Below are 24,770 nucleotides of genomic sequence, written 5' to 3' on the forward strand. Positions count from 1 at the left end.
AATTGTGCATAGTGCATGTTTTGCATTTCTTATCACCAGTTATGCAGCTTCATGATGATGCATGAGATGGAGCAGAGAGGGATTTACTTTCACCAAAACATCAAATCTAGGCTTGCATGTCAGGTGTACCTTCTGGAAAATTGTAGCTAAACTTTCAGGTCTTCTTTTTAAGAAAATTCTCCTCTAAGAGGCTTTGCACGTGCAGGGCGGTCCCACGCACAGTTGAAGGTCAAGTTTAACCCATCAGAATACACTTGGCTGTGTGAAAAAGTCATCTCAACTCATCTTTCCTCTGTTTTTTACTGTTTTTCCCACCATTACAACCATGGGTACGGTTACAAATACTAAAATAAAAAAATAAAAGACTAAGACATTACTCATTTTATTACAGAAGTAGCTGCATGATGGAAAAAAATGTGAGAGTCGACTGAGTTTTCTTCCGCGGTCCCGCAGCAGCATACACAAAATTCAGTAAAGATAACTAACATTATCACTAAGGGTAGTGTTGCAAATGATAAAATTATTATTTTAAAAAAAAAACAGTCACGCCACGAAAATGTTACTCATTTTGTGATTGACGGGACAACAAAGAAAAAGTGAGACGGCTGGGTTTTGCTCCACAGCAGCGTACACAAAATCCAATAAAGTTAATGAACATTATCACTAAATACTATTATAAATATGTACGTCTGGAATCCTCAATGAATTTATTAAGACCTTAAGGCCCCTTCACACTGTAGATAATCCATAAGTTAAACAGTGACAACTTTGAGTTTTACCTTTGAAGTTCACCCAAGGTCAACAGCCATGTCACCAATAGAAATCTGATGTATGATTTCATGTTAGTGTTTAGTACTAACCACAGTTGTATCTTTAACTCATTTGTCAGATTAGCTTTTCTAAATATTCCCTGTATTCGGGGTTTTCATGTATCCCATAATCCCTTGCGTGCCAGAGAGTCGCTGCAATCAAACCAATAGAGAATCCACTTGATGACAATTGTAAATGAATATTATACTACAAAAATGTAATTTTTTATGCTTTTCATCATGTTAATAAGAGACTGCTGCATGATACCCTGAAAACTTACTAAAACAATTATAACAAATAATCCATGTCTGCTATGTTTAATCTGTGTGGAATTTAAGAAACGCAAACCAAATTTCAGACATATTATATATATTAGTCTGGAACAAAGAGGACAAACAGTGTTGTCAAGAACAATAATCAAGACGTTAAAGAGCAAACTTCACTTTCCCCCAGAACGACATGATCAGGAAGCGAGTGTAGCTCACAGCAGCTCCCATTGAAAATAACGGAGAGACAGCCTGTGATTCTCGCATGTTTACATAAAACAAACGCAATAACAACATCTATAAACCCAGAGAATATATTCACGAGAGTTTTAGGCACAATATAAAAATAGTTTTATGTTGCGATGTTAATGGTGTTTACCGTGTGCAGCGGTTAAAGTGCAGCGTGATCAGAGCGTCTCAATGCAGTTCTCAGTGTCACTGAGATCTCGCAGCGCGGCGACCTCTCTGAGGTTTTGCGGGATTTGAAACCTGAAAAGGCCGAATAGAAACATTTTCCTCAAATTTTGACCGTAGTCTATGACCTTGACTTTTCACCAGTTTTCCACTCAGTCATTCCACAATGTTTAATCCATGTTGGCTCCAGTTTGAGTTAAACAGTTATGACCTTGAGTTTGACCTTTCATGGTCACTCAAGGTTGAAGATCATGTCACCAATGGAAAGGTGACACATGACTTCATATTACTGTTTAATAGAAACTATAGTTGTATCTTTAACCAATTCTTTGGCAGACCCACTAAATATCCTCTGTGTGGAAGCATTGGACCCAGATTTTGACTTTGGTCTATAACCTTGACTTTTAACTAATTTTTCTTACAACTGTCGCTTTATCCTTGACTGACCCTCAATCACTGCATCAATTTTGGTCCAAATCTAATTCAAGAAGGCAACAAACCTTAATATCAGTTTTTAAGACACCTGTTAACCTATACTTAGCTAAATAAATAAAAAGGTGAGTAATACAGCATGACCCCGTTGAGTGCTAGCCCCCCTCCCCTCCTCCACCGAAACATTAGTGATGTTGTTCCTTTAAGTAGCTAACGGAGCTGAGACAGTCAAGACGGGCAGATGACACGTGCTGGATGCAGCCGCTCTCACCTCACAAAAATAACAAAGTGGCCTGCTAAACATAACCGTGACAGCACTCAGTCTGAAATACAGCTGCCAAGCAGCAGCCACTTATATATATTACCGTTAGCAACCCACTGACCTGCTGCTGCTGCTCAAACTCTAAGGGGACAATCTGTTCGGGAGCTCAAGGAAATCCACATTAAGAAAAAAAAAATCCATTACTGCTCAGACAGACAGGGGGCATCCACTTGGCAACGGAAATGGGCTTAAAATGTCAACATCTGCCACATCTGTCTCACATCCATCAGTTCCTCTCCTTGCTGGCTCTGAGTGGGCCTTCCCTCACCATCTCAGAGTCCAGACTATTTATTTGTGTTTAGGAGGTCAAAAAATGAATAAATAAAAATCAGTCATGTGATATAATTATGGTCATAGAAGACGCATGACTATGATTTGTTCAGACATGAGCTCTACCGCTGCTCAATTTCATTTTAATGGGCCCTTAACGCTTCAACAAAGTCTGCTTTTATCATTTTCATACACTTTAAAGGGGTCATGTTCTGCTAAATAGTTTTTATCTGCCTTTTATAGTTAAATGGTTGCTATTTCATATTAAACATCCTGAAAGACTCCCAGTTTTACTTTAGTTCATGTGCAAAAATACCCTGCTATAAGCAACATTTGGCTTTTCGGAGATGTAAAACACAAGAGTCTATGTTTGCCCTGTCAGCCACGCCCACTGAGCCAGTGCACATTCTGTGCGGCATGCCCACACGAGGGCCCCGATCATCCACCTGGTGCAAAACAGTGCAAAGTGCAGCACTAGTGTCATTGCTAGTTTCTGATGCTTTTGTCTTTTTCACACCCAGTGCCCATGCTCTCTAAAAAGCATGCTCATTTGTGCACCTGTAGGTGCATAGGTCTTAAAAGTAAGTGTGGTCAGGCGCAGCCTTGATACATTGCTATTGTGAGGCTGGAGAAGGCAATTAGATCACCAAAAAGTTGGTATAAAGGTGAGCACAGTGCATTTTTAATATTTGCATGGCGCAATAGTCAGACAAGCCTTACACAGGTGGTTTTTTGACACACGCAAACTTGGTTTGTACACACAAGAAAAATGAATTGAAAATGATTAACATAACAGTAAACATTTATACAAAAGGTAAAACACCTGCTCCTGTAAATGATCTATCCATGCACCTTGATGCATAGTGTTAACTCGCCAGAAAACCTCTCACTTGACCTGCCAACTGAACAGCAAAGCATCTCACACACACACACACACACACACACACACACACACACACACACACACACACACACACACACACACACACACACACACACACACACACACCTACCTATGATTAATAGAAAACAGTGCCAAACAACAACATAAGTCACCCAAAGTACTACATGTGGGCAAGGTTTAAATCTTGCCCATTCCCAACACATTGGTGACAGCAGTAAGCAAAAACTCCCTTATTCATTTTTGGTTTTACATTATAGGAAGAAACCTCAAGCAGATCCCTTTCCACCCTGGACTTTACATTGTGCTCAGATCCAGCCCATGCTGCTGAATCACGACATGCTGTGAGACTGGGTTGATGTGTTGTGTATATATCAAAGAGGAATTGGACTTTTATTGGGGTACGTTTTTTGACAAAACTGTTTGTTGTTGCTATTGTTATTGTTTTTGTTGTTTTAGGAAACCTGGTGACATGCACTGAAAAAGGAAGGAGAAGAGCAAGAAGTAAGTTGGCCCACTGGTGCCAACATTTAGCCCCAGATTCCACAGTGTAAAGTGAATAGAGAGTCTACATCTCTCCCTGGACAGAAGGCCAGTCTGACAGATTTACTTCCCAACCAAGGCTGGTACCCATTTATAGCTGAGATAATGCAAGTGAAATGTAATGCCCAAGAACACACACAGTATAAGCATGAATTGAACCACAGTATGAGCATGAATTGAACCTATGTCTACATATTGGGAGCCAATCTGTTTATCCACTGAGTTACCTGCTTTACTACTGAAAAAGGCTGTGGTGGATTGGGGTGTTAATTAAACAGCTTTAATTTGTACCACTTAAATTAATGAAGATTTTTCAAAATTAAGTTAGCAGTTGATGTAAAAATACTAAGTTCATATGGATTCATTTAATAAGACAAGATGATATCCATATTAGAGCCCAACTGATAATCTCAGGCAATATAAGCTTTTCATGAACATATCTGTATTGGTTTTATTTTTGCAAATATGAAAACTTGTATTTTCCTGAATAAACAATGCACAAAAACACTTTGGCTGTTGGAAATGGTGTCATTAGATAGATAGTTTACAATGCTGTCAAGTATGGCTGGCAACCCCATCACCTTTTGGTCACATTAGGTACAACAGACAGAGGCAAACCGACCAGCTAGTTACCCCAGGTGGACTCCAATTAAGCTGCAGAAACAGCTCAAGGATGATCAGTGGAAACAGGAGGCACCTGAGCTCAATTTTGAGCTTCATGGCAAAGACTGTGAATACTTGTGTACATGTGATTTCTTCTTCTTCTTCTTCTTCTTTGTCTTTCGTCTGTTCCTGTTAGGGTTCGCCACAGCAGATCAATCGTTTCCATCTCACCCTGTCCTCTGTATCTTCCTCTGTCACACCAACCACCTGCATGTCCTCTCTCAGCACATCCATGAACCTCCTCTTTGGTCTCCCTCTTCTCCTCCTGCCTGGTGGCTCCATCCTCAGCATCCTTCTCCCTATATACCCTGGGTCCCTCCTCTGCACATGTCCAAACCATCTCAATCTCGCCTCTCTGACTTTGTCTCCAAACCGTCCCACCTGAGCTGTCCCTCTGATATGTTCATTCCTAATCTTGTCCATTCTTGTCACTCCCGAAGAGAATCTCAACATTTTCAGCTCTGCCACCTCCAGCTCTGCCTCCTGTCTTTTTGTTAGTGCCACTGTCTCTAAACCATACAACATAGCTGGTCTCACTACTGTTTTGTAAACTTTCCCCTTCACTCTTGCTGATATTCTTCGGTCACAAATCACTCCTGCCACCTTTCTCCACCCACTCCACCCTGCCTGCACTCTCTTCTTCACCTCTCTACCACACTCTCCATTACTTTGAACAGTTGACCCCAAATATTTAAACTCATCTACTTTCACCACTTCTACTCCTTGTAACTGCACTATTCCACTGGGCTCCCTCTCATTCACACACATGTACTCAGTCTTGCTTCTACTGACTTTCATTCCCCTTCTCTGCAAAGCATATCTCCACTTCTCTAGACTAGACTCAACTTGCTCTCTACTCTCACTACAGATCACAATGTCATCTGCAAACATCATAGTCCACTGGGACTCCTGTCTGATCTCATCTGTCAACCTGTCCATCACCACTGCAAACAAGAAAGGACTCAGAGCTGATCCTTGGTGTAATCCCACCTCCACCTTGAATGAGTCTGTCATTCCGACTGCGCATCTCACCGCTGTCACACTATTCTTGTACATGTCCTGCACTACCCTAACATACTTCTCTGCCACTCCAGACTTCCTCGTACAATGCCACAACTCTTCTCTTGGCACCCTATCATAAGCTTTTTCTAAGTCCACAAACACACAATGTAACTCTTTCTGTCCTTCTCTGTACTTTTCCAACAGTATTCTCAGAGCAAACATTGCATCTGTAGTGCTCTTTCTCGGCATGAAACCATATTGCTGCTCACAGATCTTCAACTGTTTTCTAAGCCTAGCTTCTACTACTCTTTCCCATAACTTCATGCTGTGGCTGATCAGCTTTATGCCTCTGTAGTTACTGCAGCTCTGCACATCACCCTTGTTCTTGAAAATAGGAACCAGCACACTTCGTCTCCACTCCTCAGGCATCCTCTCACTTTCCAAGATTTTATTAAACAATCTGGTTAGAAACTCTACTGCCATCTCTCCTAGACATTTCCATGCCTCCACTGGAATGTCATCTGGACCAACTGCCTTTCCACTTTTCATCCTCTTCATAGCAGCCCTCACTTCTTCCTTGCTAATCTCTTTTTCTTCCTGATTTACTCTCACCACATCATCCAGCCTTTTCTCTCGCTCATTTTCTTTATTCATCAACTCTTCAAAATATTCCCTCCACCTTCTCAGCACACACTCCTCACTTGTCAGCACATTACCATGTGCATCTTTTACCACCCTAACCTGCTGCACATCCTTTCCAGCTCTGTCCCTTTGTCTGGCCAATCGGTACAAGTCCTTTTCTCCTTCCTTACTATTCAACTTCTTGTACAGCTCGCAATATGCCTTTTCCTTTGCTTTTGCCACTTCTCTTCTTGCCTTACGCAGCATCTCTTTGTACTCCTGTCTACTTTCTTCGTCTCTCCGACTATCCCAAAACTTTTTCGCCAACCTCTTTCTCCTTATGCTTTCCTGCACCTCTTCATTCCACCACCAAGTCTCCTTGTCTTCCTTCCACTGTCCAGATGTCATACCCAGTACTGCCCTAGCTGTCTCCCTCACCACATCTGCAGTACTTTTCCAGTTGTCCAAAATTGCTTCCCCTCCAACTCGTGCTTCTCTCACCTGCTCGCTAAATTTCACACAACAGTCTTCCTCCTTCAGCTTCCACCATCTGAACCTTTGTTGAGCTCTCACTCTCTTCTTCTTCTTTACCTCTAAAGTCATCCTACAAACAACCATCCTATGCTGTCTAGTGACACTCTCTCCTGCTACCACCTTACAGTCTGTGATTTCTTTTAGCTTGCATCTCCTATAAAGAATGTAGTCCAGCTGTGTGCACCTTCCTCCACTCTTATATGTTACCCTGTGCTCCTCCCTTTTCTTAAAGTAGGTATTCACCACAGCCATTTCCATCCTTTTTGCAAAATCAACTACCATCTGTCCTTCCCCATTCCTATCCTTGATACCATATCTACCCATTACTTCCTCATCACCTCTGTTCCCTTCACCAACATGCCCACTGAAGTCTGCTCCTATCACCACTCTTTCATGCTTGGGCACACTCTCCACCACCTCATCTAACACACTCCAGAAATCTTCTTTCTCCTTCATCTCACAACCTACCTGTGGGGCATATGCACTGATGATATTCATCATCACCCCTTCAACTTCCAACTTCACACTCATCACCCTGTCAGACACTCGCTTAACCTCCAACACACTTTTAACATACTCTTCCTTTAAAATGACCCCAACACCATTTCTCTTCCTGTCCTCACCATGGTACAACAACTTGTACCCACCGCCGATGCTCCTGTTCTTACTTCCCTTCCACTTGGTCTCTTGCACACACAATATGTCTACCTTTCTCCTCTCCATCATATCAGCCAGCTCTCTCCCTTTACCAGTCATACTACCAACATTCAAAGTCCCCACTCTCATTTCCACCCTTCTAGTTTTCTTCTTCTCCGGCTGTTCGTGGCAACGTTTTCCTCCTCTTCTTCGTTGTCTTCGCCCAGCAGTAGCCCAATTTCCACCGGCACCCTGTTGGGCAATAGCACCGGTGGCGGACGTTGTTAACCCGGGCCACGACCGAGCCGGTATGGGAATTCGATTCTGAGTCTGCATAGTTGGGTTGGCTTGTTTTACGCCAGATGCCCTTCCTGACACAACCCTCATCATTTATCCGGGCTTGGGACCGGCACTCAGAATGTATTGGCTGCACACCCCATGTGGCTGAGTTGTACATGTGATTTCTTAATTTTCTATTTTTAATAAATTTGCAAAAATTAAAAAAAAAAGAAGAAAACTTTTTTCACATGGTCATTATGGGGTACTGTGTGTAGAATTTTGAGGGGGAAAAATGAATTTCATCCATTCTGGAATAAAATTGTAACATAACAAAATGTGGAAAAAATGAAGCGCTGTGACTATTTTCTGGAAGCACTGTAAGGCACACCAAAGTATAAATCATAAGACTCCCAAATTCACTCACTCATCTTCAACTGCTTGCTCCGACTAACAAGGGTGCAATTTAGAACTAGAAATTGGGGGGGACAAAGTGCAAGGTCTGCAGGGCCGAAGCCCATAGTCTGGGAGTCTGGGGGCCGCTTTTTTCATCTAAGCCAATGGGTTCTTGATAAACTCAGATGCATTCTGAGCATCCAGAACAGTAATTTTAATGTTTTGACAAGACCATAAAGTGGACACCATTTGACTTATACAATTTGAAACTGTGGATATAAGTACTTTATTCTGAGAATAGCCAGCATTCATTTTATTAACATCCTGGAGTAAATAAGGTATCACCACATGTGTAGAACTCAAAAAGAATGATAGGTTGAGTTTTCATTAAAAAAAACAACTGAAATGTGGTAAAATGTATTCATAAATATGAAAGAACAGACTCCTAATAATTATTAACTATCACATACTGTATTTTTTCTCAAGATTTGTTTTTGCATAAGTTTGAAAAAAACAACAGATCATAAGTTTAGGATAAATTACTTATCATGAATTTAATTTTCGAAGTGGCACTAATGACAACACTCATACTGAACATAATTTCACTTGCATAGACTGATTTTGGAGATCAAGCAATAATTGCAGATGGGCTTTCTGAGGTTCCAGATAGCTTTTCTGATTTCCTTTTCTAACTTTCAGAATTTAGTAAATTAGCATATGGTCCATTGATACTTATGTGTAGACAATAGTCCCTAGAGGCAACTATTTTTGGTTTCAAATCTGGGCAAATGCAGTCCCACAAAATTCTGAATGTGACAAACAATAAGCAGGTGTTGTAAACAAGTCAATGCTGCTAAAAATACAAACTTGCAGAAACAAAGATACTATTCTGACATGGTTTTGCACATAAAACTGACATGGTTTGCACATAAGACTGGCATAGCATGTTTCAAGTACACACATATATGTCAGAAGGTGGGGGGACATACCATATTCTGTCCTCCCTGGTTGAAAAGGTGGGGGGGACATGTCCCCCCTATCCCCCACAAATTGCACCCATGCCGACTAAGGGTCACGAGACTCACAAAATAGCAAAAAAAAAAAAAAAAAGCCCAGACAAACAAACATAAACAAAACAAAACAAAAAAAAACCCTACAACTTATACTCTAGAAAACACGGTATGTGATATATCAGTATCAGAATTTTTTTTTACTCCCCAATATCAGTATCGGCCCCCTAAAGTTCATGTTGGTTGGGCTCTAATAAATATTACTTTTCAAATTAATTTGTATTAACCTAACTCATTTGAGAGTTAACAATTGAAGTACTTTATTAGGCTGGTCTAACATATTTTTTTTTTTTTTTCGTTTTTGCTGTGTATTAGCAAACTGAAAAGTTGTGTGATGTCATTCATTTTATTACCTCAGCCAACGAGGTTATGTTTTCGGTCACGTCCATTTGTTTGTTGGTTGGTTGGTTGGTTGGTTAGCAGGATTACTCAAAAAATCCTCAACGGGTTTTCAATGAAATTTTTACCAGGGATGTATCTTGGCCTAACTTAGAAGTCATTAAATTTTGGTAATGATCCAGAACATGATCCGGATCCAGTAATTTTTTTTAAGGATTCTTTATCATTGCAGGACAGGGTCAATTTCAACATTTTTGCATCTAACTTCATGAAGATGGGTCACAAAGGCTGAACAAAAATTAAGTTACGACACAACAATAATTTAGCATGTGGTTCTCCTCAATGAATAAACTTATTAGAAAATTTAAAAAACTCTTTATAAATACTCTCTTTGCTGAAGTATAAATACATTTGCTGAAGATCTAAGGGTCTAAGGCTGGACCAAGCTTTACTAAATTATAAAATAACTTTTTAATGATATGAGATAGAAACTTACTTTTTTTTTGCTGAAAAGTTAACTCCGTGGACTTTCAAGCCACCATCTTTGTACTCCTCATAGAAGCTGTGTGATGACGTGAGCAATGTGAGTGTCCAATCGGAATTGGTTCACCGTTACATTCTTCACCATTGCGGGATAGGGGGAATTTTGACATTCTAGTTTCTAACGCCACAAAAACAAGGCAGAACGGCTTGAAAAAAATTAGGGTGTAACATAGTCAAATGTTCTATCAAACAACAAAGTTTGGTGATGATCGGATCCGGATTCCGTATCTGGTGATCCAGAATATGCAAAAATATAGGGAAAATAGAAAATGTGTCAGTGTGAGGTGACAAATGAAGCTAGAGATGCACAACTAACACCAAATTGTAGCTGAATCTGTACTGATTCAGTAAGGTGTCATCAGATTTGATGTAGCTTCAAATGTTATGGAGCTAGATCCAGAAGAAAACCGCCATTAGCGAAAAATCATTTTTATACAATAACTTTTGAACTAATAAAGACATAAAAGTGATTCCAAGTTCTAGTGGTATGTTTTCATGGTCAAGGATGTCAAATATAAAGGAAAGAAAAGTGTATGTATCATAGTTTTGGTTGTAACACTGAATTGTTGAATAGATCACTGTGCCAAGGAGGGAATCTCTTTAGGGTCAGTGACCCTATGGCCTTTAGAGAAGTGTTTCATAAATGTTAAAAAAATTCATATATTTGCAGTTTAGTTGAATAATAAATTGAATAATAAATTGTCTCTTATTTGTTTTTGTCTATAAGCACATGCAATATCAATATCAGTGCTCAGATGACAGTAGCTTCTGGGAAAGGTGCAAGTTGCAATAAACTGTGATGCCAAGTGCTAAGGATACATGCTATCCAGTCACAGCAGATGAAACTTTTTTTTACTACTGAGCAAACATCATTGTTAGACTTTTTTAGGTTCAATGATTCCACGGCGTATAGATGTTATGGCGTCAGTGACCCCATACCCTTGGCGGAGGTTTGCACTCTCTGAGTGCTTCTAGTTTATTATAGTTTGCTGTGTGTTTTGAATAAATGTGTGTGGAAAATTATTTTCCGCTTTACTTTTTACTTTCTTATTTCTGATTGTAAACCTTTATTACACTTATAAAACACAACTATAGCATATATATTTTGAAAGTACAGGTTGTCCTGAAAAAAAGATACATAAAACTTGATTGTGGGATGCAGGGAGAGCTGTTAACAGGCGAGTGAACTGTCCAAAAAATGCCATTGAACCCCAGAGGGTTAACCACTGAATCTGAAACATGACGGTAGATACGTGAAACAACGTGGAATAAATCTCTTTGCCAAAGGGTATTCCATGTGATGTCAGTGACCCTATGGCCTTGGCGGAGGTTCTGCGCTCTCCGAGTGCTTCTAGTTGTAAATGTATTTATTGTTATTGTATTTGTATTGTACAATTGGTGTTGTATTTACCTATTGTTAATGTAGATCATTATAAAGCGATATGCATAATGCATGTCGCTTTATAATGATCCACTTTATTGCTGATGTGGTTGCAGAAAGCACCATTAAGGACAAAATTACCCAATTAACTTAGAATACAAATATTTGGATGTGTGGCACATGTATCACTGTTTGAATCCCTAAAAGAGTGTTTTCCAATCCTGCACTCAAAAAAAATGGCTCACTGGATGAACTCAATTCAGTTATATGCAGGATTTCCATCTAATAAATATATGTAGTCCAAGCTAAATTAAATTAAATGATCTTGCATGGATGTGCTTTATTTGAGTTGGGGCTACATATATTTATTAGATGGAAATCTTGCTCATAATTGAATTGTGTTCATCCAATGCATCAGTTTTTGCACAATTCTCGCTGCTCCAAATGCACATAAGGAGCCAAATCAGGCGTGTTCCATTGTTCGGCCAGCTGTTGTACATGCAGAACTTTGGGTCTTGAGGACAAGAATTGGGAAACAATAAAATTATTCCTTTAAAAAAATCAAATATACATCATTGAGCAGTCCCAACCCCCTCAAGGGGTTCAGCTGGTGCAGGTGAGAACAAACTGCCTGAACCAATCTGCTCCTGTGTCTCCATTTAATCACACTTACAGACTGATTTCAGATGACCAGGTGACCATGAGAGCGAATGTCTGGTTGCACACGTGCCCGTTTTCCTCAGCCTTTTAAAACACAGTATGTCTGGCTCAAAGCCTGCACTCGATGACCCCAATGTCACAGCTGCTCCCACCCATCCCCGCTTTAGGGTGCAGCACCACCAAACCCAGGCACACGATCTGCTTCATCTTTGCATTAAATAAACCAGCAGCAAAGCTTTTCCAGTCATAACCAACAGCAATGTAGAGTCAGACTGTAACTTATTAAAGCATGCAACATGGCAACAGCAAAGAAATCAGTAAAGAGAAAAAAAAAATAATGCTGTCTGCAGTGTTCTGCTGTGATATTTCTCCTGCAGCATATTTCTCACAGACAATTTATCCTTACAGCCTGTGCTTCCAACTTTTAATGTCTAGAAATAATTATAAATGTCTTACATTTTAACAAGTGCTGCGTTGCTTTGATCTTGTGATGGGGTGGGGATGATCCCACAGTGTGGTCTGCAGGTGACGCGTGTCTGGAGTGGCTGTCACGCCCGGGTTAAAAAAAAAAAAAAAAGATGAAGAAATGAGTATTAATTACGCATGCGTAATCCACGGTTCCTTTTCGCCGTGATTATAAAAGAAAAGGTGTAACACATGGCAGCAGGATGACCGCGTGTTCACCCATCTAACGATCAGCCTCCTACACATCCAGACACGGTGCCGCTCCCGCGCGCACCCAAACACGCGCCGACTGACGCACAGCCCGCGACCTCACCTGGACGCGCGCACACGTACGTCCTCCCCATTCACACGGTGGCGGCTGTAAACACGCAGATGTTTCCCCCCGTCACGGCCCCGGTGTTCGGTCGCAGGACGAGACTCGCGTTATTGTGGCTGCATGATTAATAAGGCCGCGTGCACGCTCCAGTATCAGCAGTCAGCTGACACGGCGGGAGGGAGGCGGGGGTTTGTTTTTGGTGAAATATGGAGATCGGCTCGTCACGACTTTATTATTATTATTATTATTTAAACCAGTTTATGCGCCGTGGCTTTTCTTGGTTCGAATACAGGCCTGGATTGGTCGATCATGACGCGTCAAGGTTGAATGAGCTGTGATTAAGCACGCGCATTTGATTATTTTCTTTTTTGTTTGTTTTTTTTGGGGGGGGGGGGTCCTTAATATTTCCACATCAGGCCTGACGCGTCCTGCGCAGCACAGCGGCGTGTTTTCTGCCGTTAATGAGGCTGTGACAGCTGGAAATAAAGGTCAAGATACCAGGAATTTACGGCGCAAACGCATGATAAGAAAGGAAGGTGTGAAACCTTACCTCAGTGAGCGGCGCAGTCTGTGGCTGGAGCAGAAATAAAAAAGAAAAAAAAAATAGACAACAACAAAACCACGCCGAGTGTTGATGACACAGCTGTCTGCGATCGGGAGGGAGGAGGAGGAGAAAAGGGGAAAAAAATCCTTTCCCAGATGTGTCACTAAAGGTGATGGTTAAAAATCAGTCATTCAGACGCATATTAGCGGATTGACGCCTTTTCCAGAAGTGGAAGATCTTCCATTTTCCCGGTAAACAGCGCGCCGTGCACGCGGTCCATGCGGGCTGGCTGGTGCTGATTGGAATCCATGATGCAATTCAATGCGACGGTACGAATTCCACCTGAAAACAATCAGCTAAAACGGCATTTTTGTGCTTAAAAATGATCATTAAAAAAAAAAAAAGCTCTGACGTAAAGCTGTTGGTATAAAGGGGAAGGAAAATGCGCAAACATCAGCGCGCGCCGCGATGGTTCAAGCGCCGGACAACCTCCACACAGCATTTACATCCATATTAATAATCATACTGTAGTTCCTGGGAGCAGACCAGTGGCTGCTTTAAGGAAAGACATGCTACTACACCAGCACGCTGAAATCTGTGCCACAGATTCAGCAGAAGACACAGAATGTCGAGATTAATGTTTGCAACACTGAGGATGCTTTTTGTTCTCTGCACACAACTGCACGGGGTTAGAACATCCCCAGACGCATTAATACAGATTTTTTTTTTTCTGTGTAAATGAAAATATCAGCCTTGTTTATGAAACTAAAAAGAAAAGTTTTTTTTATTTAATCTCAAAGCAAAAACAAATAGTATTCTGTCTAACTTTTCAACAACCCAAAATTGTGATGATGATAATAATGCATTACCTGCAAAGCGGTATACCCAGATTAACGCATCATGATATGTATACATTCAGGTCCAAAATTATTTGGGCAGTGACAATTTTGTACACCACTACAACGCACAATGAAAGGCATTAGAGGGCTGGTTGGATATATCCATCTCTGATAGCTCATATTGCCACTCAATCGCTAATATTTTGCTGATCAATATAAACCTTTGATCATCTCTCTCACCCTACTGGTTGCAGAGATACACCATATGCTTCTTGCACCATGGTTTTGTTGACCTTGACTTTTGTCCAGTCCTCTCCAAAAGTTAGTCAACTTGAGATATCAGTCAAAGTAATATTCCTGCCAAGTTTGGTGAAAATCCATCCAACTGTTTTTTTTTTAGTTTTGTTCCCAGATCGATTACAGGACTCTGCTTCACTGCTTGACCGCATGCAGGATAAAAATGAAAATGTTGCTAAATCTGTTAATAGCAACCAGTTCCACAGAACTTGATTATTTAAATGGGAAATATAATATACAATTAATTGTAACACTCTGCTACAATTTGCTTTATCGATCCCAACAAAAGTCTTATCTTAGTGTAGATTTTCAGCTTTAATTTAAGGGGTTTATCAAAGACATCACATGAAGCATTTAGGAATTACAGCCATTTTTATACAGTCCCTCCATTTTGAGAGACCATAAGTAATGGGGCAAACTACATATTAGGATTAATAACAAATCATCCCTTGAACAGCTAATTTTCTTTGAACTCACGAAAAATGTGATAAGAGATGCAGCAGGCAAAACATGCACAACTCCAAATTTCCGCTAGTTTGTCAGAAGGCACATGGGAGATTTGACCCTAAATATCCGTTTCAAATGTGTGCGTGTGTGAATTTGAATTTGTTTAAAAATAATAATTACATATTAGATTTACTAAAATTTTTATTCGCTCAGAGGGTCAAAAAGTTTACAAACACCAAAACTGGCTGCCTCTTTAAACATAAAAAGTAAGTCCCTTCGGCTGCTCCCTTGTTTGCGCTCAGGGTCGCCACAGCAAATCCAAGGTGGATCTGCATGTTGAATTGGCACAGGTTTTACGCCGGATGCCCTTCCTGCTGCAACTCCACATTACATGGAGAAATGTGGGAGTTGCAGGGGTGGGATTTGAACCCGGAAGCTTTTGCACTGAAACCAAGCGCATTAACCACTTGGCCACCACCCCTGCCTCTTTAAACATAGAAGATTCCAAAAAATTCTAGAAATGAATGGAATTACACTTAAAGGCTCTTGAATGAGAAATTGGCATAATTAGGGTTAATTAGAAATGGTGACCAAGTGGTTAGTGCATTTGGTTTCAGTGTGGAAGGTTCCTGGTTCAAACCCCACCCTTGCCACATTTCTCCATGCAATGTGGAGTTGCTTCTGGCATAAAACTTGTGCCAAATAAACATGCAGATCCATCTTGGATTTGCTGTGGCGACCCTGAGTGAAAACAAGGGAGCAGCCGAAAGGACTTACTTAGAGGTTAACTGGAAAATCTTTACCTTTCTTTAAAAACCTGTAACTTATGTAATAACAGAGTGTAAACTTTGCAAAACTGTTCTGTTATACAGTTTCAGGGGCAGCCATGTAGTTTTTCCCAATCACATAATCACTATAAATGTATGAAATCAGTGTTTGTGTTTCAACAGTCTCATAACTGCTGTGTAGCTTTACTGGATTTGTGGAGTGATTGTTCACAAAATAATAAAAAATAAAACTGACTATTAATTTAATCTTGAATTTGTGTCAACAACAAATTCAGGCACTTCAGGAATACACCTCTTCAGACACACAGAATGCAGTAATGATGCATATCAGTGGAATCTTTTACTGCTGAGTTGTGCAGCATTAGATCAAAGTCTGTGTTTATCAAGATTCATCCTAATCATCCAGACTGTAGAAAGTCCAGAGTTTAATCCACATCACTGGACTGCACTCTCCGTGCACTCCTACATACATTCACAAGACAGTGATCACTTTAGTTTAGAACAGTCACTCAAATTCACATGTGACATATGTGATAAGCATGTCTACATGCATAAGTCACTAGAGAAGTCCAAAAATCTGGTACAGCTGTTGGAGTAGCAGACTAAAGTGTGAATGGGCATGTGTGTTTTTGCAGAAAATCTGCAGTAGTTCATACGGAAAGTATTCACAGCGTTTCACTTTTTCCTCACTGTCTCAGCGCACAGGGAGGTGACCAAGAACCTGATGGTCACTCTGATCTGAAAATGGCTGTGCACTGACGCTCCCCATCCAACCTGATGGAGCTTGAGAGGTGCTGCAAAGAGGAATGGACAAAACTGCCCAAAGATAGGTGCACCAAGCTTGTGTCATCATATTCAAGAAGACTTGAAGCTGCAATTGCTGCCAAAGGTGCATCAGCAAAGTATTGAGTAAAGGGTGCGAGTACTTATGTACATGTGATTTCTTTGTTTTTTTCTTTGTAATAATACATTTGCAAGTTTTTTCATGTTGTCATTATGGTGTGTTGTGAGTAGAAGTTTTGGGGAAAAAATGAAGTGACTCCATTTTTGAATAAGGCTGTAACATAAAATGTGGAAAGAGTGAAGCGCTGTTTTCTGGATGCACTGAATGTGATAGATGCATTCTGTAGGCAGGCATCCACTTGCTTACATCAGTCACTAAACTCCAGAGTATCCACACATACACACCTCATTATTCATGCACTCAGTCTGCAAATACGTATTTGCATTTTTATAATCAACCACATTTAACCTGCCATCATTCCTCAGTGCTAAAGTTGTATGTTAAAAAGAGTCAAAGCATCATTCCCACATTCCATGCAAGACAGCCTCCTCAAAAAGGTGTTGTTCTGAAAAGCTATTGACTGTACACATTTTGATATAAAAGTGCCATCACATGATGAATTTTTTTTGTTACTAGGAAACATTTTCATTCCATCAATGTTCAAATCATGTGTGGTGCGCAAATTCACCTCAGGCTGGAGGCACGGTGCTCGATGAGGGGGGCTGCTTGGTGGTTAAATAGTTTATGCGTGTAATTGTTCCAAACGAAAAACTAGCACGGACACATGTGCGCATTCAAATATGTTATTATTATTATTATTATTAATGTCTTTTTTTTATTTTTGCTTGATGAGAGCTGCAGAGCTTCTTAACCGGCTTCCTGTGTTCAGTATATTCTAAGATAAATAGTTTCTTTATTTTGGCTTCTCCCTTTTTATCACCATAGCAGAGCCCATAAATGTTTTTTATGCACAGTAAAATCACCAATGTAAAACTAACACTGACAGTGTTAAATTAGCACTGCCAGTGTACATATGGTCCTACTCTGGTCAGAGTGGGACCATATGTAGACAGTCAGTGTTAATTTAACACTAGTGATTTTACTGTGTGTCATGTATGCTGCAGGTTGCCAATGTCAACTCAGCAAGTTCTATTTTTCATAAGCGTTCTAAAAAGCTCCTCCCTTGTTTTCACTCAGGGTTACCACAGCAGATTCCAGGTGGATCTGCATGTTGAATTAGCACAAGTTTTATGCCAGATAGTGTAATTTCCACATAAAGAACTTTTTCCCCCTCAAATTCACATTACTAGGCAACGTTAACCATGTGCATGAAATCACTAAGCCAGGTAGGTAGGGTGAGGATGTGGTCACCAAGTTTAGATTTCCAAATAAACAGCACGATTTTTTTGCCTAAAGACTTTCACCCAAATGATTGCCCTTTTGCCAGGGTATTTCTGGAACATATTTGTGCCAGGTTTGTCCCAATCTGGGCTAAATTTAAAATTGTGTTATTATGCTTTTTATTTTCTTTACTTTTTTACTCTTTTAATGTGCTTTTAATCTTTTAATTATGCTCTTTGATGTTTTGGTCCATTTTGTTTTGTTGTGGTTTGGTTTTTTAGTTGTTTTCTATGAAGCTCCTTGAGGCGATGCTGTGGTGATTTGGTGCTCTATAAGTTGAGAATATTGAATTAAACTGAACTGAATTGAAATTGAATTGAAAAATTACATTGGTTGACTTTGAACTCAGTGGCTATGACCTTTACTAAAATGAACCCTTTAAGCACAGTTTTGGGGTGGCCATTAATCACATACCATTTGTGGTAGAAACTGGTCAAAGAACTTGAGAAGATCGGCCAACAAACAAAAAGACAGACAACACCAAACACTGACCTCTTGCAAAATTTTAACACAATGATCCCACTAGATCCCCCATTAGGTTTGTTTCACAAAAATGCTGACAGCAGCGACAGGTTGGTGAGTTTCATGATTAACCCTTAGTAATCAATGAGACAAGGTTTGTGGGAGTCACACACAAAAGGACTCAGTGAGCGTGGCCGGTGACTGTAGATTACCAACTGAAACTGAACACCCATGGAGATCGTAAGGTTGTAGGTGTTACTCCAAATCATATTTAAAATCAAATCAAATCAATTTTATTTATATAGTGCCAAATCACAACAAACAGTTGCCCCAAGGCGCTTTATACTGTAAGGCAAAAGCCATACAATAATTACAGAAAAACCCCAAGGGTCAAAACGACCCCAAGCACTTGGCGACAGTGGGAAGGAAAAACTCCCTTTTGCACTCCCTTTTATATTTACACTGAGCTTCAATCATTAGCAGCATCTACTGATCTACAGGACGGAGGAATAGCACAGTGCATGTTACACCAATATTTAGACACTGTAACGTGATGGGAAAGTCAGATCAAGACTGACAACAATCATAAGGCTGTGGTCAATAGGGAGAAAACTCCAGAAAGCCCCAGAGAGTTTAAAAGTAGACAAAGATATTACAGATGTAAGTAAATCAAAACTCACTGAAACAAACTGCATGTAATGAGGCCAACATCCACATTTATAAGTAAATATATACACCAGACAACTCTCTGACTGAATCACCTTATTTAAATGGGGTGCTTTTCGAGACAGATTTTTTTTTTTTACTTTACTATTTATAATCCTCCCCCTTCTCCTAATTCTAACCATAACCATAATGTACTTATGTCTCCCTTCCTCTACCCCCATCACCATGCATTTCGTGCCCCCATCACGAAAATACTTTCGTGAGGGTATCACAAACCCATAGATTGATTGACTTTTCTTAATGCCATCATGTGAGACTGGGTTGTGTAATTATCAAGAGGTTATCATTACATTACATTAGATTCGATTAGATAGAATTTTATTATTCCCTTGGGAAGACTTCCTCTGGGAAATTGAGGTTCCAGCAGCATTGCACAGTAGCACACAGGGAATGCGAGGATTTACTTGCAAATGATAATAATTGGCTCATAAACCAATTTCGATTACCAAGGCCACTATTGCTGGAGTTGTGCACAGAACTGTGGCTGGCCCAGAGCGCAATACAATGACGAGCCAGGGCTTGTCTGTGCCCACACAGGTACTGACCACGCTGGGCTTCCTGGCATCTGGGGCATTCCAGCGGGAGCAGGCTGATCGGTCAGGTGTGTGTCAGTCAACCTTGTTCTGAGCCATGCCAGCTGTGTGGAACGCAATCATCCAAATCTCATCCAGGTACATTCCAACAGTACAGCGCATTTTGCAGCGAGAGCCGGTTTCCCGACAAAAAGTCATTCCTATTGAGAAGCCAGGCCCCCGCGCAACTGCGCATGCGCATGCATGTGCAGTTCTCTTGACCCAAGTTTTCACCCACTGATCTGTATATATTACTGGATCACTCATTGGCCCACACACACACACCGTACAATCTGCTGAAGCAAAGTGGTGGCCATCTTACCACTCCCAACTTTTGCAGGCCGCACATAGACAGCTTATTAGAACGTCAACAATTTCAAGTAATAATTGCGCTGATTCTCTCATTTACTAATTTTTGTTCTTTGGATAATGTAAGATTGATCCCTCCTAATCTATGCCTGCCATGATTAGCTGTTTGATTTATTTTCTTTTTTTATTACTTTGACACTTTCTTCCCTTCTATTCTCAATTACTCATATCTCATTGGGACAAATACTCAATTCTAAAAATCATCATTCTTTAATCAAAGTTTATACAAGTTTTGTGGAATCATCAGCATAGTATTATTATTATCTTTGCCTATATGCTGGAATAAGGGAGAGAACTCTTCAAATTATTGTTCATTACTTTCTATTTCAGTCATACTCACGGGTGAAATGTTCGTCCACAGTCTTTGAGCTGGCAGTTTCACAGTTTATAGCTACACATGAAGGTATTTTTTAACAAAATTACAAAGAATAAAGTTGCGTGCTCCTCATTAAAGATCAATAGAAAAGAACGTTCAGGAGTGGAACATCGGAGTGGTAATATGGCGGCCGGTTTGCTTAAAAAATATTGGCCAATGAGCTATCCAGTATTATATACAGATCAGTGGTGGGGACGCATAAATCGACAAACCCGAACATCTCGACAGAATACCGGTTTTCAGAATGCAATCGGAGCTATTGATTGCATAATTTTGATATAAAAGTGCCATCACATGATGAATTTATTTTTTGTTACTAGGAAACATTTTCATTCCATCATTGTTCAAATCGTGTGGTGCGCAAATTCACCTCAGGCTGGAGGCATGGTGCGCGATGAGGGGGGCTGCTTGGTGGTTAAATAGTTTATGCGTGTAATTGTTCCAAATGAAAAACTAGCGCGGACGCATGTGCGCATTCAAGTATGTTTTTTTTGTATTTTTGCTTGATGAGAGCTTTTCTGTGTTCATGTTGTCTGATGTGATTTCGTACCCCTGCTCAAAGGGCCTATTTACCTGAAATTACATATTTAAATGGGGCGTGGCCAGGGAGGAGTTTGGTTCCACGCTCAATTCCACGCTCAGTGGGATGTACAAATGGAACATACGTGGATTCATGCCTACGCACACTTTCATACATGTGAATATTTTTGTGCTTACGCCAGATTCAGGTTTTTTGTTGTGTGGGCCGCCCGAAGAGGAGGTACTGCTGGCCCAACACCAGAGGTCGCCCTGCCTGTTGTTGGGTTTCAGGCACCAGAGGGCGCAGCCACCTCTCCGGAGCTCCAGGAGCACCGGTACTGACAGCTGTCAGTCATCAGCCATCATCACCACCACCAATAAAAGCCTGGGAGAATCATCAGAACTCTGCCGAGTTATCAGCTTACCCGTCAGGTAAACCTACTCAGCCGCTTTGTGCCGTTTGCACATTTATTGCTACTGACCTTTGCAGTCGTAACCTCTGGAATACTTGCAGCTTGGAGCTGGGTTTGTGGGAGTTTGGACGAGCTGGCGTTTCCACTCCTCACTTTCTTTATCTCAGAGTGTTACTGTTGGTACTGCACATTTTCACTATTCCTGTTTTCTGGGAGTGGTGGATTTTTCCCTCAGGAGAGGAACTGTACTTTTTGCTGACTGTTTTCTGGGTGTACACACACCCACCTTTAACCTGTGTCTGTTCCTGCCAGCAGTACCGGATCTGACAGCTGAAGCAGTGGCCACCTGGGGACTCAGGACTTGGCAGCTCCGGTGTGTCGCAGGTCTCCGTTGGCGGTGGAACCTCGTGGGTCCTGGCTCTTCTCTGGATAGGTGTCTCCTACCCTCGGGCCTGCCCACGCGTCATCTTTTGTGTAGATTGATTGACAGACTAAAAGCATATTTGGTTGTTGTGCACATTTGCAGAATAAATTATTTATTCAGACTTCCTATTGGCCGTTCATTTATGCCCCCTGTCGTGAGTCCGTGTACTTCACTTTCCCAACAGTTTTGGCGTACGCCAACTTTTAGTAGAAAGTCCACCTTAGTCTTTTTACATGAGGCCCCAGATCTACTGGCCTACTGGCTACTACTGCTCCTCTCCTTCCCATCCTCTGTCTTCCTGTTACTGCTCCTCCCCCTGAGTGAAGAGTTGTATTGTCTGATGGCCTGGGGGACAAAGGAGTTTTACAGCCTGTTGGTCTTGCACTTGGGAGCAGATATGTTGTTTATGTATTTTCACATTCAAAGGAAACAAATCTGTGAAATTTACAAAGGTGTGCACCAAATAACTTTACAATCGAATCAGTTCATCTACTCCTCATTGGATACCAATGGTATAAGTATCATGTGTTTACCACATTTCATGTGCATAGAGCCCCTATCGTCTAAGTATCAAGTGTCCGCCATGTATGTTAATGAATTATAATACTCACATCTCCTCATTACTATTTAAATATATGTACCAAATACCCCTAAAAACTAATTGGTTGATCTACATCCCCATAAGTATCAAGTGTACACGACATATTGATACTGAATTATGTTCACCAAAATAAATAAATAAATAATTTTATCCTCATTAATATGCACAAAAACAACCCAAAAACCTAAGTCCATTCATCTGTGCCCACAGAGGGTAACTGTGATATAAGTGCCCATAAGATGTTATTATAATGAATTATAATGTTCACAAAAATCCATTTGTCCTCCTAATATGCAAATATACATGCACCAAGCACCCCTAAAACCCAATCATCTCAGCTATGTCTTTGAACAGTACCTATAGAATAAGTATCAAGCATCCGCCATGCATTGTTATTGAGTTATGTTCATGAAAAAAAATCACTTCATCCTCATAAATATACAAATATATGCAACAAACACCTATAAAATCTAATCAGCTCATCTTCTTCCCCAGAGGTTACCTATGGTATGAGTATCAAGGTCTGAGTGAAAAAGTACAACGTGTAGAAAGTTGTGAAAAAAAAACATCTATATATTGTCTGGCAGAGGAGGACATGGTTCATCTGTGGCTGTGGTGTGCAGCTGTGGCACTGATCCAACTTCATCTACAGTTTTGGACAACTGCTCTTTCTCTGACGTGGGAGGTTAGATACAGTTTGACATGAAGACCAACAGGCAGAGAAGGACCAGATCCAGCTAAAGTAACAAGGATATGACAGGAAATTACTGACTGATCTCAAACATCAAAGATGTGTTTGCAGATTCTGGTTTCCTTTATTCTGGTGAATAAATGTGGTGTATCAGTTTGATAGATTGATTGCCTGTTTTCTTAACTGAACTTGCTACAGTGATATTGAAGCTGTGGCTGAATTGGGCCATCAGAGAAAACTGAAGAATAGCAATATAGTGCAAGCAGGTTTTGGTAGTACAGTACAGTAAGTATTTCAGCTGGCAGTCCAGCAGTACATTAGGGAGTACTACATATAATCAAAACTCCCCGTCATAAACAGTAATTCAATAAGAGGTCTTATCCCCTCACTCTGTTTGTGTGAAGTGGATAACATGAAACCCCAGAGGAGAGAACGTAAAGTCTAATTGAGACAGGTGGTGAACAATGCATGAAGACAGTTGCATTAAGCAAAGTAGTCCCTCCACCCTGTCCATTGGGCTTAGCAAATGGACAGACAATGGACAGATAAGAGCAACGAGAGAAACCTGTGAAGGATAAATACTCAAATGAGAGGCCGTGAAACAGACGCTGAACTGGGAGTCAGAGGGCTGCTGTCCGTGGTGCTGACCGTTACACTGACACATACTGTCTGAAAGACACTGCAGCAACAGGCAGAGATTCACCACAAAATCTCAATAATTCCCCCTTGACCCCAAATTTAATTCACTCAATCCAACAAAAGTTCAGTGACATCCAGTCATAATCATTTGAGGTATTCAATTTCAAGTTTAATTTATTTCATTTATATAGCGCCAAATCACAACAAAGTTGCCCCAAGGCCCTTCACACAAGTAAGGTCTAACCTTACTAAGCCCCAGAGCAACCACACAGGCGACAGTGGTAAGGAAAAGCTCCTTCTGATGATTTGAGGAAGAAACCTCAAGCAGATCACACTCAAAGTGGTGACCCTTTGCTTGGGCCATGCTACAGACACAACTGACAATACAAATATACAGGAAATTTTGGGAATCCATCTTGGTGCACAGGACAGAAGGCTTGCAGAAGAAGACACCCACTCCCATCTCTGGATGGAGCCGCACATCAAACAGAGAGACAAAAAACAGAATCAGGCATCAGAAAGACAACAAATACAGCATAATTTGTGAGCATTAAGCAACAAGAAAAACAAAATCAATAATAAGGTGATCGCTGGCCACTAGCTCTAAGCTTCACTAAAAGACCCAGACTTTAGATAAAGTTGAGGCTGCGACCCGCTCTCTTTACTAATAGAATGAATTTGAAAGGGTAAAAAGCATAGTAACACACTATGCCAGTATCAAAAGGGAAAATAAGTGCGTCTTAAGTCTGGGCTTGAAAGTCTCTACAGAATCTGACTGTTTTATTGATGCAAGGAGATCATTCCACAGAACAGGAGAAAGCTCTATGACCTACAGACTTTTTATTCACCCTAGGGACACAAAGTAGTTCTGCACCCTGAGAATGCAGAGCCAAGGCCGGTACGTAGGGTTTAAGTAGGTTGCCTAAGTAGGTTGCCTAAGTAGGGAGGTGCCAGTCTGAATAATTTTATAGATTAGTAACAGAACCTTAAAATCTGGTATCATGCTGAAGACAGATGA

General features: G+C 40.7%; 1 protein-coding gene across 2 annotated transcripts in view; it reads right to left on the reverse strand.

Annotated features, from left to right (window-relative positions):
* Positions 1-24,770, reverse strand: part of LOC117517568 (neuronal tyrosine-phosphorylated phosphoinositide-3-kinase adapter 1) — a 112,561-nt gene that overhangs the window by 78,887 nt on the left and 8,904 nt on the right. Inside the window, exon 1 of one of the 2 annotated variants that reach the window (XM_034178642.1) lies at positions 12,536-12,727. The exons of the other annotated variant lie outside the window; for it this stretch is intronic. The gene's annotated coding sequence lies outside the window, so the exon portion shown is untranslated. Of the gene's footprint in view, positions 1-12,535; positions 12,728-24,770 lie in introns of those variants that run through there. 2 annotated transcript variants of the gene reach the window in all.

Source organism: Thalassophryne amazonica, chromosome 9 (assembly GCF_902500255.1).
Source record: "Thalassophryne amazonica chromosome 9, fThaAma1.1, whole genome shotgun sequence".
In the NCBI taxonomy this organism is placed as follows: Eukaryota; Metazoa; Chordata; class Actinopteri; order Batrachoidiformes; family Batrachoididae; genus Thalassophryne; species Thalassophryne amazonica.